This window comes from Microtus ochrogaster, chromosome 17 (assembly GCF_000317375.1).
Source record: "Microtus ochrogaster isolate Prairie Vole_2 chromosome 17, MicOch1.0, whole genome shotgun sequence".
Taxonomy (NCBI): domain Eukaryota; kingdom Metazoa; phylum Chordata; class Mammalia; order Rodentia; family Cricetidae; genus Microtus; species Microtus ochrogaster.
In genome coordinates, this window is record NC_022019.1 from 25,175,076 (window position 1) to 25,183,665 (window position 8,590).

The following is an 8,590-nucleotide window of genomic DNA, read 5'->3' on the forward strand; positions in this document are numbered from 1 at the left end:
TCTCTCTCTCTCTCTCTCTCTCTCTCTCTCTCTCTCTCTCTCTCTCTCTCTCTCTCTCTCTGCTTTGTGTACCTTTGATTGATGATATGCCATATTTCTTTATCTCTGCCATGCCTCCCACACGATGATAGTCTCCGGAAATGTAAACCAAAATGAAGAGTTTATTAAGTCATTTTGGGTTATGGTGCTTTATCACAACAAGAAGTAACTAACTCATGATGTAGGATTTCCCTCTGTATGCTATGATTATCATTAATGGATAAAAAAACAAAAACTGCTTTGTTCCTATAGCAGGGCAGAACTTAGGTAGGCAGGAAAGACAGAACTGAATGCCGGGGGAAAAGAAGGGCAGAGTGAGAGAAAAGCCACGGAGCCACCGCCAGAGACAGACACTAAAAACTCTACCCAGTAAGGCACAGCCATGTGACAATATACAAATTAATAAAAATGGGTTAAATTAATATAAGAGTTAGCTAATAAGAGGCTAGAGCTAATGGACCAAGCAGTAATTTAATTAATAGAGTTTCTTTGTGATTATTTCGGGTCTAAAGTAGCCTGGCAGCTGGGAACCAACAAGTGGCCCCTCCTCCAACAAATTCACTTGGTGTTTTGACTTTCCTCCAATGGAAGGAGGTGCAAATCACTTTACTATGGTACAGCTTAGATAGAATGTATCTGCAGTTTGTTGTACAGGTCTTTCTTTTAGTATTTACAGATATCACCGTCTTTGGCTAAATACAATTCCATGTGAGGATAATATTTGATTTTGAGACCTGAATCAGTATAGAATGGACTTATGTGTAGTACAGCAGCTATGCATTTCTTTTTAACCACTACCAGATAGTCTGTAATCTTTATTTAGTCACCTTACGTGATGTTTGTCCTTCTGGACTACTTTAGTAGGATTGTAGGTATTTTCTCTTTCATAAGGCTATCAGGATATTGCTAGTTCTAGAAAAAAGTAATAAGATAGGGGTGATAAGAAAGAGAACTAGGTGATTATCTTACTAGGAATAAATAAATAAAATAATAAAAGAAACTCAAATTATAAATCCCAAAGAACGATATACAATGTACAAGTAGGACAGAGTGAAAGATATCAATTAACTCAACAATATGCTCCCTCCATCCTGCCGAGAGTGACCTTGATTGTGAAAATAGATCTGGATAAACAGGGAGATGAGGAAGACAGAAAGCAACTAGACTCAGTAAATTTACTGTCATCTTCAAGTAATTGTTTCTTCTGTGTTATTAAACAACATTTGTGAAGTCATATTGATTTGAAGCTGATAAAGAAAAATAGCTTTGGCCCTTTGATTCAAATGTTTAATTTTATCACAACATATATTCTTGTTTGTGGTTTTTATTTCTCACTCTGGTGTAGCTGCCTCCTTTATCCAGGGATCATATACTACTTTTCTTCAGAGGTTGATCCTTAAACTATTCATGTTTTGGATAGTTACACTTCAGGGTGAGTTATCAAAGTTTATGTTACTTTGTCTTATTTATTGAATTGTTTACAATATCATGCATGGAGCTACAACTTTTTGTACTGACAACAGTGAATTTTTTAGTTCTTTAAATTAAATAGTGCTTATAAAGTTAATGCGAGCATGAAGCTGAAAATCTAGAAGGAAATTTTCCCATTCATATCTAATTCTGATCAAGCTCATTTCATTTGCTTTGCTACTCATCCATTCTTCCACTTTTCTTGGGGTAACATCAAACAGAAAATGTAATATAATTGATTTGGGTTAACATGGCACTTTTTGTTTTTAAAAGGTTTATTGTTTATGTGCATGTGTGTCTGTGTGTCTACCATTTGAGTGTGAATACATAAAAAGGTATTTGGAAATAAAATCAAGTCCTCTAGAACAAAAGCACTCATAACCATTGAACTATATCTCCAGACCCAGATCTATTTTTATTTTGCAGTTAATTTACATACTAAAATCCTTAATGTATAATTTATAAATGTAATATTTTTAATGATTGAAATTTAATTATAATGTCATGCACTTCTGTGCATGAGTGTGTATATATATATATAGGAAAATAAGCATTTAATACATAGTTGTTTGTAATTTTTGCTATTTATTCTTTATAAATACATTATAGTATCAACTATTTGCTCTTGTTAATAGTGGAAATGGCAGTAGAAACACACTCCATGTGTTTTTTGAGTGATATAACAGGATATGATATGTTAGAGAATTTGTAAAAGCAAAAGTAAGCTCACAATTAAGGAGGTTGTAAATCTATGGTCCAGTATATAATGATACTTGAGTTTGCTTGTGAAACATGAGGCCCTGCTGTTGGGTCTGCCCATAACAATCATTTCAGGACAAACTGTTCTGCCTTTGCCCTCTATAAAGCAGCACTGGTCCGATTATCTGTCCATGTCCTATATCCAAGCATCACTAGATTGGAGATTAGATAGGAGCAAATTAATTCTGGAAAGACATTGGAATTCACACAAGAGTGTGAAAGATATTTCCATTTTATTTCAATGTGTATTTTCAGAAAGGCTGGTACTTGCCTTTGATCCAATAGATAGGGAGACTGAGGAATGAGAATTAAATGTGCATGGTGATCAGGGTCATATTAATGTTCTTACCAAAATATTACACATGACATATGTGTCTGTTTTGTTTTACCAGCATTTTTATGATAACTTATATTATGAAAAAATACTTTAATTTTCAGGCAAAAAAAACTACACAATATATTTTATACTGAAATCTCAGCATTTGCTACACTTAAGTGGTTCCAAACAGAGTGTGACATTAACAAATATTACACTAAGCCCTGAGTCTTCCCTCACAAAATTCCAAACTAATTTGAAGCCTGTGCACTCCAGTTGAATGAGAAACAGAATCATCTACAGGGAGATTCGGAACACTCTGCACTCTGTCCCACTCCTGACACACAGCTTCATATATTCAGAAAGACTCCTCTCTGCTCCCAAATTCTCTCTGGGGAGGGAACAAACGGATCCCTGAATGCAATGCCAACATTTATCTGTGTAGTTTAGTCCCTAAAATATATCTTCTGAGCTGCAATTCATGACTACCAAGAGGGAATAAGAGCCTGGGGGAGCCTTCAGATCACCAGATGCAACAGAATATATGTTGAGGCAAACTCTGTACTCTTAGTTCCTCCTTTGGGAAGGACAGTTAACCCGTGGGTCAAGATGCCCCCAAACACCTGGCAGAACTCCCGTATCAGAACTGATATATGCAGTGTAAACAAGCTGGATGATGGATTCCGAAATGAGGTGTAGGGGTACAGAAGGTGATTAGACCAGCATTTACCACAGACCCTTCTCTAAGTTTAACATAAAACATTTAAACGAAGCAAAACAAGTCATCTTTGCACTGTCTCTCTGAGATTAAGACAAGGGTTTCTTATTTTCTGATCCAAAATGTTGTGCCTCTTCTGTTTTGTGATTGAGACTGGATCTATGCTAGATGCCTAGGGTCTACAGAGGAAAAGGATCGACAGTTGGAAAAAAGGAAAGGTTTCTGAGTTCCCCAAATTTCTCCCTCTGTTCATGTTGAGAGTCTTCTCCTATGTCAGAGCTTTACACAAAGACTGATATTAGTTTTATCAATTAATTGTTGAGATGATAGATTTTTTGTGGCCCCTATTACCATAAAAATGTAGTTTTTCAAAAACTCTTACAGTGTGTGTTTTTAACATACACACACATAGAATGATGCCCAGTAAAATGATACTGCTCCTGAATTTCATTACAAATTCAAGAATACATCCCACAAGACAGTAAGGTTTAATGTATGACCAATTGTAATTTTATATTTTATCTTTAGAAAGCATATCATATGTCAAATTTGATTAAATTAATTTAGTTTTATTTTGTTTGCCTGGGTGTTTGCATATTATCTGTGTGTCCGAAATAGATTTTTTGATAGTTGTGAGGCACCATGTGTGTAATGGAAATCAAAACTGAGTCCTCTTGAAAAACAGGCAGTGATCTTAAATGCTAAACTGTCTCTCTAACTACATGTAATAAAATTCTTAACAGTTAATAAAAGCTGCTTTCCAGTATAAGTAGTGTATGTAACAGTACTAAAGAGTCCTAAAATTTTAATTCCAGAATCTGCTTTAGTAATTTCCAGTGTGCAAACAGAAAAGTTTTATTCACATTGTAAAAATGACATTTATATATAAGATTGGGATTATAGGTAATTAGGCTAACTATTGAATCTACTTAATGATAATAATATAATGAAACAAAATTTATATCTGAATAAAGCACGTTCAATGATTGTTTTTATCCAAATTTCCCACAGAAGTAAATAAAAACTTAAAGAAAAATTAAAAACAAATTGTTTCAATGCTTTATACTTTATCTTTTGTAAGTTAATAAATTTAATTTATGACTCAAAGCAAGTAGTCTTTGATTGACTTGAAAAGTTGTTTTACATCTATGATATTACTGGAGAAATATCATAGATGTAGTCAACCATAATATTTCAATAGACAATTCTTTGTCCATTAGTTCTTTGATTATCCTATTCTAGTACAGTGACCTAAACAGTATCTTCCCTAACCACACATTCACACTACCCACATGAATTGTTGTTATTCCCACACATATCCTAAGAATGATTAGTTAAAGGTCTAAAAATGATTCATCATAGATTTGGAGCAGGTACTAAAGCCAGATACATTTTCCATGTCTGTGTTTGTACATATGTTTATGAGTGTGTGAAGGTGTGGGTACACACATGTATATATGCAAAAAAAGGCCAAAAGTAGTTGTTGAAGTCTTTCTCACATGCATTCCACCTACCTTTTAATGCAGGGTCTCTTAGCAAATCTATACTATCCAAATTAGACTAGAGAGACTGGCAGGCAAACTTCTAGGATACTCCTGTATCCATATCTACAGGGTTAGGATTGTGAACATTTGCTGCTCTGCCTCACTTTTATGTACGATCTCATTTTCCAAATGTTAATTAATGCTTGTACAACAAGCAACTTGTCTACTAAATTATATATCTTCAGTCCATAGATATGTGGACACAGGTTTCTGTACTACCCAATCCCGCAGCCACTCATTCCCAAATAAACACAGAGAGGAGTATATTAATTATAAACTGTTTGGCCTATTACTCAGGCTTATTACTAACTAGCTCTTCCAACTTAAATTAACCCATAGTTCTTATCTATGTTTAACCATGTTAACTGGTCCATGTTCTCCCTATGGCATTCTAATCGTTCATCTTCTGGGTCTAGATGGTGACTGACACATTGCCTTTCCTCTTCCCAGAATTCTTCTAGTCTGGTTGCCCCACCTGGACTTCCTGTGTGGCTACTAGCCAGTTAATATTTTAACAAGCCACAAATCTTTGTGATGTATAAGAGCATTATACCAAAGCACAGATCCTTGTAAAAAAAATTCCGAAGCACATAGAGAGGGATAACATGTACAGATGAGCCAAAGAGTGGATTAATGCCTTTTAGGCTGAAGAAAAGACAGAGGACAGAAGAAGCCAGAATTCTTCCTTAGAGAGTTCGAGGGTCTTAATGACCTTAATGACTCCTTGGTGTTAGGTTTTATCATACAGACAAGGGGAAATGCAGTAAGTTCTTGTCGTCTGAAAGGTTCCAGTTTGCAGTGGTTGATTATGCCAGCCTATGAGTAATATGTCAGATACAGTTTGCTTGTGAGGTAATCTCACATAAGATGAGGTAGATTGATGTTTTGTAATATTCACTAGAAAACTTGACTCAGGTGAATTGAAAAAGAAAAGAAAACGAGAATTTTAGCCTACCAGTAGATGTCAGTTATATCCTGGACTCCTCGGGGTTTTGATCCTACTTCAAGTTCTGGCTTCGTGGGAGCCTAGCCAGTTTGTATGTTCACCTTCCTAGACATGGACAGAGGGGGGAGGACCTTGGACTTTCCACAGGGCAGGGAACCCTGACTGCTCTTTGGACTGGAGAGGGAGGGAGAGAGGAGTGAGGGGAGGGGAAGAAGGGTGGGAGGAGGGGGAGGGAAATGAGAGGCTGGGAGGAGGCTGAAACTTTTTTTTTCCTTTTTTCAAAAAAAAAAAAAAAAAAAAAAGTACAACCCAGAGCCAGTTGGTGGTGGTGCAGGCCCTTAATCTCTGCACTTAGGAGGCAGAGGCAGGTGGATACCTGTGATTTTGAGGTCATCCTGGTCCACAAGAGCTAATTCCAGGACAGGCACCAAAACTACATAGAGAAACCCCTGTCTTGAAAACCCATCCCCCCAAAAAATCCAACCCAGAAATAAAACTCAATTCTCCATAGACCAGTAGTCTTTTCCTGTTTATCATCTCACCAACAAACCAAAGGTTCAATGATTGTCTCTTTTCAGCAGATCATCAGATCTCCTAAATGAATCACCTCCTTTTAATTGCTCTGCTTTTTGACCTATCTATAAGTTGTTCTTCAACATATAATCTATGTATTCCTTTCAAATTATAGATTGGATTATGCTTTCTCCCACTTAAAAACTCCAAATTTCCCGTATTTCCTTCAAATAAATTTTGGACTAAAGTTATCCACATTTTTTAACCTCATGTTCTTAATCTCCAATTTTAAATTCACTGGAATTCCTTCTACACCTCTAATATGTCAAGGACGATCATATCAAATCCCTGCAGCCTAAGTATGCCATAGCTGATGCAAGTCCATGTAAAACTTTAAGTAAGGATTTTCGTTCCTGTATATTCTTTCCTAGGTGACAGAAAGAAATTAGTAATCTCCCCTCTGCTCAAAGAACTTTTATTATCTTCTATTGATAGTCTTTTTTTATAAACCAAGATGTATCTCCTTATATAGGATGTATGATGAACTTATTTTGGTGCTTATTATTAGTATTCTTATCCTCTTAATTAAAATCTTAGCTCCATTAGAACAGACCTATTTTTGCTGATGTGCTTGCAGAAGTTCTATTTCACTGATGGATTTCACTAAATAGCGCATGTGTTTCTGGAATTGATAGTGGATATTTTTGCCACCAACTGCTTCTTCCATTCTGCAGTGGTGAAGTTATAAAGAGAACTGAATCATATGAAGAAATAAGTGAGTCAATTTTCCTAAAATATCAATCATGGCGTTTGTTACATTCCTTTGTCCTTTTCCTTTGGACATTCTTGATCAAGATCTATAAAGACACAGCTTGATGAAAAGGGATGTCTGCTGCCAGCATATGAAGAGACCCTGGCACAATAAAGGGAGACAAAATACAGAAGAAAGTTAAGGAACAAATAAGAGAAGCTGCAGAGAGATACAAAGTATTCTTGATATCTAGGTATAAATTTGCTATCTTCAAACTCAACCACGTTCAGACCACTGTTTGAATTAATTATTTTACATAATAAGTTAATTCAGATTTTCCATAATATTTCAAAATACCAACAGTCACTGTGGAGTTCTAGAAAGTTTTATTGTCTCATTTCTATGGTTTTTCTCTAAAGACTCTGACTATGAGTCTTAATGTGCCTCTGATACTTATTTTGCTGAGGTGTCTTAACTGATTATAACAAGATACTCTATTCTGCATTACGAAACATTATATCACTTATTATTTTTAATAGCTACTCACATATTTCAAAATCAAACTTCCCTAATGAAATTTCTATTCCTATGTCCTTACCCCTGTGAGATAGGGTTTCTCTGTGTAGTCCTGGCTGACTTGTAACTTGCTCAGTATATGAAGCTGACCTCAAATTCAGAGATCTTTTCACTTTTCCCTCTTTACTACTGGGAGATATGTGTCACTACTGGTGGCTAAGCTCCAATTGTTGTTCTCATTTATATTTCATCAATAATCCATAATTTTTGCCTGATAAACTTAACTTAGAAAAGCCCGATCATGTCACCTAATATTTCACCTTTTAGCCCATTAGTCTCTACCCCTCCCTGTGCTATGAAATGTATGTTTTTCTCTTGTAACTTGGATAACTTAAATTCACAGTTTTGTTGGCTCTGGTGTAGCATGGGCAGACCTGAACTTTTCATTTTCCAAAGTACACAAATGTTTATAGCTTCACATTGCCCTGCTTCTCACATTCGTCTTCTTCTTAACTTCAGACACCTTTTATCTCCACATTCGTTTCATCATTTAGTTAAAATTTCCCATCACTCGGAAACGTGCAGATCTTTAAGCTCATTTCTTTCCCGTGCTATTTATTTGTTCATGTGAGCAATGCTCCAGAAAACATTTGTGATATTTTCTGATGCCACCAATGACTGTTTTGTGTCCTCTATTTGATCAAGATTCTGTGTCCTTTAAAACAGTATAAAGCAATTATTGTTGTGTTTCCCGAAGCTCTCTACTCTGTGCACGTATTTAATAGTTTACTCCAACGCTGAAAGCTCCCCGTGGGGTATAAGTCACCCAGTTTTAAAATGTCCTTGTTCCTCATTTTACTTATATTTTAACTAAATCTTTCTGTATTTCATACTCCAGTGGTTACATGGAATCTGAGCCTAATTCAAACCTTGAGGACACAGAAAACATACATTGTTCTCACAGTTCGGTGAATATTATTTATGTGATCTTTCCCTTAGTATCCTTTACAGCTTTGAT